At 36.9% G+C, this 15506-nt stretch overlaps 1 protein-coding gene across 4 annotated transcripts in view; it reads right to left on the minus strand.

Annotated features, from left to right (window-relative positions):
* Kcnt2 (potassium sodium-activated channel subfamily T member 2) overlaps window positions 1–15506 on the minus strand; it is a 336685-nt gene that overhangs the window by 139786 nt on the left and 181393 nt on the right. The gene's annotated exons all lie outside the window — the stretch shown is intronic.

A 15506-nucleotide genomic window follows, 5' to 3' on the forward strand; every position in this document is an offset into this window, starting at 1 on the left:
AAGCAACTATAGTGACAACCCAAGCAGAAAACGTATTAGATTGTTCATGTAACAGTAAAAGTTAAAGTATTAGTTTCTGTTCTTATGTTCATCCGTGTATGTGTGTATATGTGTGTGTGTGCACAGTGATGAAAAACACTCAGATGGAATAAAACATATTGGGAAAGTTATGATGCTAAGAAAATAAAATTGAAAATATATTTTCAATGTAAAATCTTGCATATCAGCAATTGTATAAATAGTTATTAACTGAAACAGACAATATAGGGCAGATTATTAGAAAATATGATACATTCTAGAAATGGATGTTGTGGGTTAGTGTTACCATTTAGTAGTCATTAGCTTCATATTGATATTTAAGTTAATTTAACCAAAATTAATGTATTTCTTTAGATTCACTAGCCACCCAGCAAGTATTTAGAGCCACATATGACTAGTAACTTCCATAGTGGACAGTGCAAATACAGGAAATTCTATTCAACAATATTGTTAGGGCAAATAAGAAGATAAAAACAACCTCTTCCATCAATGTATGATACAAGTGGACATATTGGGTTGAATATGGAAAAACAGAAAGAAAGCCTGTTGTCAATACTTGGTAACTGATATATACATTTATTTTATTTTATTTTACTATTTTTGTGAATCCAACACCAGACACTCATATTGCTGTATTAATTCTCTGAGGTTATCTGGACATGGGGGCCTTGGAAAGTGCTTAGGTCCCCTCCCAAGGATGATATTCTTATAAGGAAAAAGAACCAATGTTCTTAGAAAACCTAGAGGGCTCCCAGGCCCCTTCAGACATCTTGATCTTTAGCAAAAACCCCCAATTGCTAGGAACCAAAAAACCACTTGTAGCCAGATACTTCATCTACATGCACCTTGACCTCTGACTTCTTTAATCTATTACTTATCAGTCACACATGTTATTTTGCTCTACTGCTGCAGCAGCTGCTGAACAAAACAGTAAGTTGAACTAACACAAATGCTGACCAAGAGGAGATCAGTTGGCATCAGTGCACATGGGCATCTTCACAAGTATATGTACCTATCATGAGGACACTAACAACACTACTGATGGCCCTCAAATGATTATCTGTGACTTAATAACATGACTCTGAGGTTACAACATTATAAATAATTGCGTGTATGATGCTTGTTTTTTTCCTTCCTTAGAAGTACAAAATTTAAAACAAAAACAAAGAAAGTTATAGTAAAAAAAAAAAAAAAACTGAACCATGTATTTTAAATTTATTTTATTTTATGTTATTTTAAAATGATTTAACCTGTGTGTCCCTCAGTATCTAATTGGACTAGGATAACTTGGAGTTTCCATGAACAAAATACAGCTGCATTTCTATTACACAGCATTGCTGTGAAGGAAACACATCATACACACAAAGACCTTCTAGAAGCTGACAGTAAATGTTGAACAAATACAAACCATTTTCCATATTCTTTGAAACTTTTAATAGCAGAAATAATAAAATTAGGATAAAATATAAACAACAATGTTGACATTCTTAGCAATAGAATTAACACTTTGCATGCTGTCATCAGCTAAGTAATTGTGGATTCTCAAGCCAGATAAGGGACAGTAGAGCACTGCCCATAACCCAGCCATCTCTCAGAGAGCACACCTGGAGGGGGCCACTCCCTACCCAAATCAGGCTTGGGCCTACTCAACTCCACAGAGATAAAGGCCACAGCATGATAAAGTCAGTCAAGCTTCTTTTCCCCCAACCTCCACACAGGGAACTGGCTTCTTAGGAATCATGTGACTGGGAAATTGCTCATTGAATTGATCTTCTTGGAGAGCCCCTGCCCCTACTGCAAACCTTCCTTCTTTGACACACACCTCACAGTTCAACTTGAGCTATATAAGCTAGCCCAGCCATTTCGATAATTATGAGCTCAGGGTTTGCTGGATCTGGGGTGTGGGGTGTGTGTGTAAAGCGTGGCTAGAGCAGATGATATAGCTCTCTCTTCAAACTGTTAATAAACTAATATGGAAGTCTGTGGAAAATGGCTCCATTGTTTTCTGGGTCTATCTCAAGTTTGGCTTCAAGAGTATTGGAGGCTTTTAAGTGCAGTGTGGGCATCAAACTCATATCTTCAGTGTTGTACCATAAACAGTTTTCTATACTGAGTTACCTTCCATGCCCAGTACATACACTTTTTTACTTGTTTTGTTTTTTGAGACAGGGTTTCTCTGCATAGCTTTGCGCCTTTCCTGGAACTCACTCTTGTAGCCCAGGCTGACTCGAATTCAGAGATAGCTGCCTGCCTCTGCCTCCCAAGTACTGGGATTAAAGGCATGTGCCACCACCGCCCAGCTAGTATATACACTTTTGTTTGTTTAAATTTCCTTCTCCCTCCTTCCCCACACTCTCTCCTCATAGGTCTCTCTGAAAATTTTATTTCATCTATATTTTCAAAAGATAGCACTGATTTTTGTTGATTCCTTCTATTGTGTCACATTCTATACTTTTATCCTAGTATAGTCACTACTATTTCCTCACATGAAGTAACTCTGCGTTCTCTTTGTCCATTTCCCACTTCCCCCAGGAGCTGCGCTACCTGGATTTACTGACTTGTGGAGGTGTGGAGGCTTGTCAGGGTGGTCACAAATGTCCTGTACCCTATGTGGTCACATTTCATTTTCAGTGTGCCTAGTACTTTTTTCACAGGGTATTGTGTTGTTGAGGACATACAATTTTATTATCCTTTTTTAAAAGCAGCATGCTTTGATTTGGTGGCTATTATATCATGCAAACTCCATGTTAAACATTGTTGACCTAATTTTTGAGGACTTATTCTGGAATTGGTTTTGTTCATATTCCCTGAGTGGCCTCTCTCAAGTCCCTAATAACTACCTGAGGGATTTAACAAAATCCATCCATTATATGCTTTTAATTCTGTTTTTCCTAATACACACAAGATTTGCTTCTTCTTTTGTGCACAGGATACTTTCCTCCCCTAATTATTTTTCTTTGCTTAGCTTCATGTATCATTTGTATGGGGGTATTGTTAAGCAGCCAACTAGCTTAAGGACCCTAGTGCACATTATGGGGGTTTAATCTATCTTTTCTCTCTTTGAGCTCAGCTCTAAAACTTCCTTTTTTCACCTGCTTCCTCTGAGTGAGACCTTCGTTTTTGTTTTCTCAATTCAGTAAAACTGCCATGATCTACTTGGATCATCTTTTTCTTCAGTAGGAACACATGCATATGTGTATGTATATGTATATTATGTATGTATTTATATACATACACCTGAGTAAAGTAGATTTGTTTGGGGGCTGATCCTGCTGTTTCCCTTATTCTTATACATCACGTTCCCACTGTGCTCATGTTGTTCAGTCTGAAAATAATTGTTTTGTGTATCTTGTTAAGAATTTTAAAAATTTGTGTGGGAATGCTATTCCAGAATTCTCTGCTCCCATATGGCAGAGAGCAGCAGTTTCCCACTTACTTGTAAATATGTTTCAGACCTCAGTTAACTATCAAAATTCAGGCTGTTATATTTTTATTCTTCATAGTTATTTTATCTATAAATTTTTTTTAAATATCAGAAGTTCTATACGTAGGTCATATAATGATGTCTAACCTTAGACCAAAGACATCACAGGAATTACACTTGAAAATTAGCTCAGAAATTATCCTTGAAAAGAATTCTGCTTTTCAAACACAATAATGTATTGTGTTGTGTTTCTTTGTTTGTGTGTGTGTTTATTTGTTTTCTACCTCAGCGTTTACCCACCCTCATCGCTGCTGGGTGTTATTCATTCTTTATTCTTAGTATTTGTCATTTATAATGAGTTCATCAGTTTTGTTTGTTATACTACTGGTTACCATGTGTCAAATCACCTAAAGCAGAATTGCATGAGGTCAGAAAGCTGCCCTCTTCTCTTCTTTTATTCACTGACATTGTGTTTGTACTCACTGGTGTATCTCAGTAGACACTTAAATAATTGTATTTTGAAATTACAAATGAATTCAATTGAAATTTGCTTTCTCTATCCTAATTTAGGCTAGAGGCACAATTGTAAAATTTAAACCATTTTTAAAAAAATATTCTAATGTGATCACCAATAACATCCACCTCAAATCCTTGATCACCACTCAGTACAACCCTCACAAATATCTTCTTCATTTGGTTTGTATGTCCTCGATCCCTCTTGAATCTGTGCCTGTTTTTTTTTTTCCTTCGTAAATTGTCTTCGTTGATTTTTACTACATTTATAACCTCTAAATATAGGGCTATACTAGGGCTAGTTAAAAGATGATTTCCCAGCTATATTCAGTTTTTCCGTGGCCTACTCTCTTGCTTAGTCATTATGCTCTGAAGTACTTCCTGTACTCATTATCACATGTGTGTTTTAGAACTATATGTTACAGGTGAAACCCAAATCTCTTATCTAAATATATGCTTAGTATTCATACCTTGGTAATTTAGATATTTAAATAATGTGTTGAAAATATTGTTTTGTTATTCAAACTTGCTTCTCCCTAAACACCTCTGGGTCAGTGAATGACAGTGTACCATTCAAATTTTCTATCACCTGAAACTTGTCTGCTCTACTTTAAAACAATCATTCAATAAATTGACAAGTTTGCATCGGGTCTGTTTTCAATATTTACCCACAAATCAGCTGCAGAGCAGACTCCAGTGCCACAGACGTGTCAACCGTGATTCTCTCTCACAAAGAAAACTCTTCGTGAGCCTGTGACTAGCCATCCTTCTCCAGTCTCCTGACATGCACTCATAAAACAAGCTAACTTTTCACATTCCAATAAAAGAATACTTTACAATGAAAAACAGACAATACCACATGCCTGCTGTACCTTTTACACAAGATGTTTTCCAGTGTACTGCTGTCTTCTTCAATTGTACATATCAAGAAAACCCCATTTGTGCTTTTCCTCAGGAAAATACCAAGCTCACTGCTGGAAGTTTCTGCTTTCTTGCATGAGAACACGATCAACCAAGTTTGCTACTGTTCTGCGGCTTCAGCAGGAGTATCTGCAGCATCTGTTGTTTCTACCAAGATTTCCTTGCTTGCATAGATTCTCACTCTCAAACAACATGAGCTTCACTGTAACTATCTTTCTGTTTGGCCTTTAACTACATCTAAAACTGAGTAGGCATTCCATGCTTTCCCGGACTCTCATATAGAGTCTCACATCCTCTACTCCTCACACCATCTAAATTACTTCCATTTATTTTTTTCTTAGAAAGTTTTATTCCCTCAGTACTAAAATCAGTATTACCTCACTAGTGCTCTCATAATATCGTGTGGATAGGTGGGTGGGTGGATGGTTTGCATGAGTGCACATGCCAAAACTTAAAAACTGGGTATTCATTGTACATTCATTCTTAATGCCAGAAATCATACACTACAGTGTTCAAAGGAATGGTTCCTTCGGAGGGCTATGAAGAACTGTCTGTCCCAGTCATCTGCCCATTAATTAAAGATGATGAACTTCATGGACCCAGGGCATTCTCACTTATTTTTGTTTCTGACTTTCTACTTCTTATAAGAGTATGACTCATAATGGAAGGAAGCCTAGCATGATGATGCATGGGTAACTTAATTGCTCCGTAAATACCCATTTGCAAATAAAGTTATGTCCTCAGTTACTAAGCAGAAGATACAATTACATTTGGGTTATAATTTAACTTGGAGTGTTGAAATGGAAATAAAAAAGACCAAGTGCCCCCAGGGAACCATGTTAGATATTATTACGATTTAAAATATAAAAAGGAAACTTTTTTTTAAAGTACACATTCAATTGAACTTTTAAAGTTCTGAGGTGAACTTTTTAGAGCATAGGAACAGAAAGCTAGTGGAAAATGTGAAGGGGACAAATTGACAGCCCTGAACAAGTAAGGGAGCAATGAAAAGTTCTCCCTCAGAGTACCTTCATGCCCTGGAAAAGCTACCTGCCAGACCCACACAGAGTCCCAGCTGGGAAACAGAGGACTAAAGAGTTCCTAAGGATGAAATAACAAACACCATCTTTGAAATACAGAAAAAAACTAGATACAAAGAGTGGGGAGCGGGATAGGTAATACAGACATGAAGAAACGTGGATCGAAGCATTCTGTGCAACAAGAGTATTCTTTTTTTTTTCAATGAATGTACATCTATTATTGAAAGTAAAATATGAAATTCATTTAATATTAGCACTTAGAAAAGTATTTCTATTTCTTGGATCCTTCAAAGCATCTAATGATTATAAACCAGAGAAGATTTTGTTCATTCTTACACTGAATTTGTTAGTTCAGTCTTTTTTCAATTATTTTACATCCTGACTACAATTTCCCCTCCCTCCTCTCCTCCCATTCCCTCCCCCTATCTTCCCTCTACCCCACACCCTCAATCCACTCCTCCTTTGTTTCTGTTCAGAAAGGGTCAGGCCTCCCATGGGTAAGGTTGAAGGTAGATGGAACAGGAGAATAATGAAAGACATATCATTATGGGGGGTGGCATTTTGACGTAAGGTAGAAATATGATGCAAGGGAAATTCCCACAAATCTACAAGAGTGATTCCAGCTAAGACTCCTAGCAACAGTGGATACATAGCTTGAAGTGACCACCATCTCTTAATATCAGATTAGTGACTACCCTGGGTGTCATCAGAGAGCCTTTGTCCAGTAGCTGATGGAAACAGATACAGAGACCCACGGCCAAACATTAGGCAAAGCTCAGAGAATCCTTCTGAAGAGAGGGAGGACGGATTTTGGGAGTCAGAGGGGTCAAGGATATCACAAGAAGGACCACAGAAACAACTATCCAGGCTCATAGGAAGTCACAGAGTGAACCAACAGCGAGGGAGCATGCACAGGACTGACCTAGGCCTTCTATATATGTGACAGTTGTATAGCTTGGTCTACTTGTGGGACTCGTAACAATAGGAGCAGGCCCTCTCTCTGGTGCTTTGGCTGGCTCTTGGGAACATATTACACATACTGGATTGCCTTGCCCAGACTTAATACAAAGGAAGGTGCTTAGTCTTACTATAACTTGATATGCCAACAATCTTATCCTGATGAATTAGGCACTTGGCATCTAATGGGTCCTCTTTTCTAATAGTCACTGAGGAGCATTACAGGATTTAAAATTGTTTTCAATATTGTCAGGTGCTATTAAATAAGTCTGTGGGAGGTGGCATTGTTCCTTTTAATTTAAAACTTGTGTCCAAGTGCTATATTATTGTTTGAAATAGAAAACACAGTGAATAGTTGTTGAATGGATGAAAGAAGAAATGATAAAGGAAGTAGATCATAAGAGGTACTCAAATGTAAACTTTAGGGTAGATAGTTAAGATACAAATAGCAAATTAATGAATAATGAGGCAATAAGTACTAAATAACAGGTATGTAAATAACAGTCATTTGCCAGCCTCCAAATGTGAAAAAAAAATGGTAATGGACACATGAAGAAAACATCTGACTTTGAAATTTTAAATAAGTGATTAAGAAATGCAAGAGAATAAAAAAGGAAATACCAAGGTGGCCTGTGGGTTTAGCATTTAGATGGATGGGTTTGATAACAAAAGTAATATCTACTTACAGATACTAAATCATGTATGTAAATGACCAAAATTTGAAAATAGTACAATGGGAGTCAAAACTGAAGATGAGCGTAGCAATTGTCTCTTTGTTAAAAACAGATAAAAAATGTATTATGAATAGCTCAATGGAAACAAAGTCAAATATTTCTAGGGAAAGGCCAGGCAGCTGCAGCACACAAAGTCAATGGCAGGGAACCCTGAATACATGCTAAACTAATTAAAGTTCTAAACTGTAGAACAACCTTATTTAAAAATTTGAATAAAATGCCATATAAAGAACAAGCTATTATGGCCATGGGGAGAATTACTCCTAAAGGGAGGGGCTTAAGAGGAGTTTTGCAGAGCTGGGCACAATCCAGCCTGGCCCCTCTGGGAAGTCTCATAAACACTGCTAAGCTGGGGTTCTCTCACCTCTAAAACAATTGAATGAAGTGCCATACTGTGACAAATGCCATACTGTGTCATATGAGAGCTACTCAATAAATGTCAAACAGGTTTGGTTCTTTTTTTTCTCAAGTTATTTAATTAAACGAACTTGGAACAATTGTCCCAACATGCACATACCAATAATAAAATGTCAACTCTAACTTCAACCTGGTAAAAACATGCAAATCTTTGCAGAAAATTAGAATTATGTCTGAAATCTTTGATTGGTATCATACTAAGGAAAGTAAAAATGTATGTTCTTTAAAAAGCATACAATATATGCTTTATCTGTGTGTGTATGTTTGCACACATTTCTGTGTGTGTGTGTGTGTGTGTGTGTGTGTGTGTGTGTGTGTGTGTGTTCTGTATGCACACGAAGGTGTGAGTTGTGCACTCATGAATACACTTGTGGAGACCAGAGTAAAAATTCAGGAGTCTTTCCAACATCCTCTCTACCGTACTACTTGAGATAGGGATCCTCACAGAACAGGAAGACCAAATTTAGGCTAATCTGGCTGGCTGGTGGGTGTGAGAAGCCCTCTGGCTTAGTCCTCAATGCAGCCTTGTGTAGCCATACTCTGCTTTTTAGTTGGAATCTGGGGATTTTAACCCAGGCCCCCATGCTTGCAGAACCAGCATTCTTATTCAACACACTTTATTGTTTTTTGCATACACTTAATCTGTACTAACTAAAGAGAATTTTTGCTTAAGTAAATTTCTACTTGATGATACTTTTTGAAAATATTTTGGTCATTCAACATTAAGAAGAAATAGTTATTGAAATAGCAAACTTGGCACTTTAAAATTAGGATTATCTTCAAATTTTCTACTGTATACAAAAATTTATATAAACACCATTTATTTTTTATAAACTTTGATATTTCAACACACATTATAGTTTAATGGGTGATTAATTTTGTTGTTATTGAGAATGTTTTTCTTTTTCCAGTTGAGATAATATACACAAAACAAGACAGCCATGTTCTACCTGGTTACAGTAATTACTGATATAATTATTGTTACCAAACAATTCATTAATTTAAATCTGAACACTCAGAAGTAACTATTAAAATATGTATTTTTCAGAAGTAGTAGGCTATCAACAGACTTCAAAACATAACATAAAGGAAAAGCATTAAAATTACTTCAGAGCAAATAAGAACCACTTAAAGAGCAACTTTAAAATTTCACCCTATAGAAAATACTTTGCTATGCAGATTTTAAAACTCAAAATTTACATGTAACAGGTTATCTTTATGCACAAACACATTGGTAGAATGTGAAAACACTACAGAATGAGTTTACCATATCAAAAGCATGAAACATTAAGCCTCTCTGCCCACATCTCCTGTGGATTCCACAGGCCATCTCTTCCTGGACTTCCTTCCAACTAGTTGCTGTGTCCCAGCCCCCAATTCAGGAGGAGAAAATCAACCAGACAGACAAACCCCTACCCACACTAACTAAAAGGTAGAGAGATAATATCCAAATTAATAAAACCGGAAACTGGAAGGGGGCCATAACAGACACAAAGAAAATCTCGAGAATCATGGCATACTTTAAAAACCAATGATCAAAAAAAATTCTAGAAGAAAAGAATAATTTCCTCAATAGGTACATACGACTTACCACAGTTAAGTCAAGATCAGATAAACAATTCAAATCATCCTATAACCTTTACTGAAATAGAAGCCATCATTAAAAATCTTTCAACCAAAAAAGAAAAAGAAAAAGAAAGGAAGGGAGGGAGGGAGAAAGGGAGGGAGGAAAGAAGGAAGGAAGGAAGAAAGAAAGAAAGAAAGGAAGGAAGGAAGGAAGGAAGGAAGGAAGGAAGAAAGAAAGAAAAGCCCAGGGATAAAGTTTCAGAGCACAGTTCTATCAAAATTTGAAAGAAGTTAGTGCAGAAACTCCCCAAATTATTCCACAAAATAGAAACAGAAGGAGTATAATCCTATTCATTTTATGAGGCCACCATTACTCTGATACCCAAACCATATAAATCCTAAACAAACAAAGATAATTCCAGACCAAATTCTCTTATGAACATAGTTGAAAAAATACTAAATAAAACGCTTGCATACTGAATCCAAGAACACATTAAAAAAAAAATCATCCACCATGACCAAGTGGGCCTCATTCAAGGGATTCGGGGATGGTTCTATATATGACAACCAGTAAATGTAATCCACCATATAAACAAACTGAAAGAAAAATATGATCATCTCATTACATGCAGAAAAGGCTTTATAAAACCCCAAAACCCTACATAATAAAACTCACAGAACAACCAGGCATGGTAGCCCATTCCTTTAATCCCAGAATTCTGGAGGCAGAGGCAGGCAGATCTCTGTTTCAGGCCAGCCTGGTCTACAAAGCAAGTTCTAGGACAGCTAGGGCTATACAGAGACAACGTGTCTCGAAAAACAAAACAAACAAAGTCCTAGAATAATTATGGATACAAGGGACATATGTGAAAATAATAAAGGGAATTTACAGCAAGCCTATAGCCAACATCAAATTAAATGTAGAGAAATTCAAAGCATTTCCACTAAAAATTAGAAACAAGACAAGGCTGCCTGTACACTTGATGTCTATTTTAGCTGAAGCAACAAAATGACTGAAGGATATAAAGGGGGTACAAAATGAAAAGGAAGAAGTGAAAGTATTATTATTTGCAGATGATATGTACACAAATGACCCTAACAATTCCAGTAGGGAACTCCCACAGATTAAACACTTTTAGCACAGTTGAAACGAAAAAAAAAATTAATCTTCCTATTTACAAACAACAAAGTACTGAAAGAAAACCAGGTAAATAACCTCTCACAATGTCTTTAAATAATGTAAAATATCTTGGGGTAATTCTAACCAAGCAAGTGAAAGACTTACATGATAAAAAAAAATATTTTAAAAAGCTTCAAGTCTTTGAGGAAATAAATTAAAGAGGATTTGTGAAGATAAAAAGATCTCTTGTGCTCATGGATCAGTAGGATCAACATAGTAAAAATGGCCATACTGTCCAAAGCAATCTGCAGATTCAATGCAATCCCCATCAAAATTTTAGCACAATTCTTTACAGAACATGAAAGGACAATTCTCAACTTCATATAGAAAAACAAAAAACTCATGATAGTCAAAACAATGCAGAACAACCGAAGAACTGGTAGAGGTCTCACTCTCCCTGATTTCAAGTTGTATTAAAGAGCTATATAGTAATAAAAAACACATGATATTGGCATAAAAATAGACATGTTGATCAATGGAATCAAATTGAAGACCCAGACATAAATCCACACACTTCTGGATATCTGATTTTTGATAAAGAAGCCAGAAATACACACTGGGATAAAAGAATGCATCTTCAACAAATGGTACTGGGCAAACCTGATGGCTGCATGTAGAATACAAATGTATTCATATCTATCACCTTGCACAAAACTCAAGTATATGTGGATCAAAGACCTCAACATAAAACCATATACACTGGAACTGTTGAAAAATAAAGTGGGGAATAGGCTTGGCTGCACTGACACAAGAGATCACTTTCTGAGAAAAACACCAATAGCACAGACACTGTGTTGGGCAATTAATAAAAAGGATCTCATGAAACTGAGAAGCTCTGTAAGGCAAAGAACACCGTCAACAGACCAAAGTGACAGCCTACATAATGAGAAAATATTTTTATCTACTCCATATCTGATAGAGGACTAGTATCAAAAACATAAAAAAAAAAAAAAAAAACCTCACGAAACTAGACATTAAAACCCAAATAATCCAATTTAAAAGTGTGGTACAGTTCTAAAGAGAGAATTCTCAATAGCAGATTCTCAAATGGCTGAGAAATACTTAAAGCTGTTAGGGAAATGCAAATGAAAACTACTTTGAGATTCATCTTTTACCTGTCAGAATGGCTAAGATAAATAACACAAGTGAGAGCTCATGCTGGGAGGTTGTTGAACAAGGGGGAACACTCCCCCATTGTGGGAGGAAGTGCAAATTGTACAGCCAACATGGAAACCATTATGGTGATTCCTCAGAAAATTAGGAAACAATCTACCTCAAGATCCAGCTATACCACTATAGGATATATATACAAAAAATAATCTGCCCTACCACAAGGACACTTGCTCAATCATGTTCATAGCTGCTTTATTTATAGTAGTCAGAAACTGGAAAAAACATATATGTCCATCCACAGCAGAATCAATAAACTCTGATCCATATATACAATAGAACATCACTCAACTTTTTAAAAAAGATGGCATGATGAAATTTGCGGGCAAATGGATAGAACTAGAAAAAATAATACTGAATGAGGTAATCCAGGCCCAGAAGGCAAATATGGTATTAATCACTTATAAGTGGATATTAACTTTTAAGTAAATTATAACCAAGCTACAATTCTTAGACCCAGAGAGGTTCGATAAAGAGGAAAAATCTTGGGGGACACATAGATCTTCCTGTGAATGGGGAATAGAATAAGTTTGTAGGTTGACTTGGGGCAAGCAGGGATAGGAACAGGAGGGAAGAGGTAGAAAGGAGATGGGAAAGAGGAAGAACATATGGGGAGAAAATGTTGGAATTTGGAGGGAAGGGCATTTGAAGAGTGGGGTGCAATCCTAGTGCAGTGGAAACTTCCTAGAATCCATGAGTGTGATCCTAGTGAGGATTCCTAGTAATGAGTGATAAGAAATCTCAAGCAGCTATCTATGGCAGCCATGCAAGGCTTCCAGTTTTTGGACTGGGTTGCATTAGGGTGAGTTGTTGACCTAGGGAGTCCGGTGGAGCTCCCTAAACAACCCAGTCAAATGCTAACACAGAGATTTGCTCTCTGCAAACTGTCAGCCTGTTCCATTGCAGAGGACAACATGCAAAGTGCTGAGAGGTCTATATAGAGCCTTCTCCCCTATGTTGGTGTTGGGGAAGTTACTACAGGCTACTGGAAGAGAAACATGGACACCAACCCTGCCACAAAACCTTTAACATATACAATCTGTCCTTACTGCAAGATGTACTGGGGCAACAGTGGTACAGAACTTGTAGGAGTAGCCAACCAATGTCTGATTTAACTTGAGGCCAACTTCACAGAGATGGCCCATGCCAGACACTGCTTGGGTGGTCAGGAACCAGAAACTGGATAGCCCAGAGACCTAGGGAGCAAACAAAAATGACCAGAAAAAGAATGAAATGATATTTAATGATATTCTGATATACTCATAGATCCATGCCTTGTCCAGTCATCATCAGAGAGGCCTCCTCTGGCAGCAGATAGGAGCAGGTACAGAGACCCACACCCAGACATTATGCAGAGAGAGAATCTAAATTGAAGCGCTCCATCTAGTCCCTCCACTTCAAGTGCAATCCCATGGAAGAAAGGGAAGAGAGATTATAGGAGTCAGAGGGAACAGAGGATACCAGAAGAACATGGCTCACTGAATCAACTAAGCAGTGCACATATGGGCTCATAGAGACTGACAGAGTAAGAACAGGAGCTGCAAGAGTCTGCACTAGAACCTCTGAATCTATGTTGTGGCTGTGAGCCTAGTGTTTTTGCAGGACTTGTAACTGTGGGAGCTGGTGAATCTCTCACTCTTGCCTGCTCTTGAGACTCTTCCTTGTAATGGGTTTCAGTATCCAGCTTTGGTGTGAGGACTTTTGTCTGGTCTTATTGTATTCTTTCTTTTATGTCAGGTTTGGTTGTTGTCTCTTGGAGGTCTGCTCTTTTCGACTGAGAGAAGAAGAGAAAGTGGATTCAGAGGAGAAAGGAGTAGAGGAGGAGCTTGGAGGAGTGGAGGGAGGGGAAACTTGTTAGGATGAATTGTATGAGAGAAAAATCTATTTTCAATAAATAAGTTAACAACAACAAAAATGTATGAAACCTTTTAAAATACACCCATTGTTTTGTCTTCATTAGAAATCCAAAGATTTCACTGACTGAATTCATATTTTATCCTTGGAATTGATTCTAAGCCTAAGGGGAAGAAAGGCATCACTCAATGTTAACTGTTCAATTACTGTCTCTCCACTGTATGAAAATAACTCCACTGCTATATTCACTACTGGAAACAAAGTAAAACTTTCTTTCACTCTTTACAGTCAGTTAAATATGACCCTACACTTTCATTTCAGTAGGGGTTTTTGAGATTTTTTTCAACCCAAGTCAAAGTATGCAAAGACATGGTCTAGGAATGAACTTTGACTACAGACAGGATACAGAGAGAACTTCCCCAAAATTTCTGATATGTTTCACATATCTCTGGGTAGTAAATTTGATTCAAATTATAGAGACTTTATCATCCTTAGCCAAATAGAAAATATTAACTTAGGTGAGAAGACACCATTGTTCCTAAGTCTCTGAGCCTTTTTAAGAAACTCACTGTGTACTAGAGGTGTAGGAAAAAACAGTGATTTCCACATGATCAGTTAAAGGGTGAAGAAAGTTGATTATTCTCTAAATAAAATAAAAGACTCCTACAATTGAAGTGATTATATCATAGCGAGATTAGCAAATCATGATAGAGGTATGCTTCCTTCTCTTGATGTACTTACCACCCAGAGAGAACAATTTACTTAAGTAATTGAAAGCATTTTTATATACAAAACCCCCATGTATTTACCATCTAGTCCTGAAAAAAAATTGACTCAGGTACAGTTCTTCTATTAAGCATAAAATGATGTGTTTATTAACTGTTGAAGAATTAATGAGCGGTGCTTTCTACTCTCCTGAGTGTCTTTTCCCCAAAAACTGGAGGAGGGCTGCAGGCTGGGGGAACTGTTGAAGGATCTCTCTCATAATGCACCGTTTGCATCAGTGACTACACTAGATTTTCCCTAACAAGTAACATATAACATCATAACATGAAACTACGTTTATTGCCAAGCAATAATAGTTATAGTTAGATAAAAGTATATACATAAAACTAGATATATAATATAGTTAGATAATGAGCATAAATGTATGTGATTTTATATTTTTAAATATGTCTTTCTGATTTAGAGCATTTGCCTCCCCCTGCTTTCCTGGAACAGAAAAATAGTATTAAAAGGAGATGAATAAAAATTCACTGGAGTGTCTACATAAAATTTCCCAAGAAATAGCCATGCACTTTAAAATAAATTCCAGTAATTTTCTTCCTGTCAAAAGGCATAGACACTTCCCTAAGTCTCCATTTGCACAAATCTAAACAAAGGACAAAGGAGAGAGATGTTGTTGCTTTAGTGTCCTCTCAGATGTGTGCATGTTTGTATGTGTTGTCTGTCTCTGTTTTCCTTAAATTCCAGTGGATTGTCAGGACCTAGTTGATATTCCCTTCATATTCCCCATTTCTGAGGCCCTAAACTGTAACATTAACAATACTTGTTTGCTTCAGAAGGATTACCTTATGCCACCAAATCTACCAAGTACTTACTACTCTATTTCTTCATGGAATTAACCCATATATCACATGTAGTACACTACCTATTTTACCAGGCCTTGCTTGGCTTCCCTTATCATTTTG

The sequence above is a fragment of the Onychomys torridus genome, chromosome 11 (genome assembly GCF_903995425.1).
Source record: "Onychomys torridus chromosome 11, mOncTor1.1, whole genome shotgun sequence".
Classification (NCBI taxonomy): Eukaryota; Metazoa; Chordata; class Mammalia; order Rodentia; family Cricetidae; genus Onychomys; species Onychomys torridus.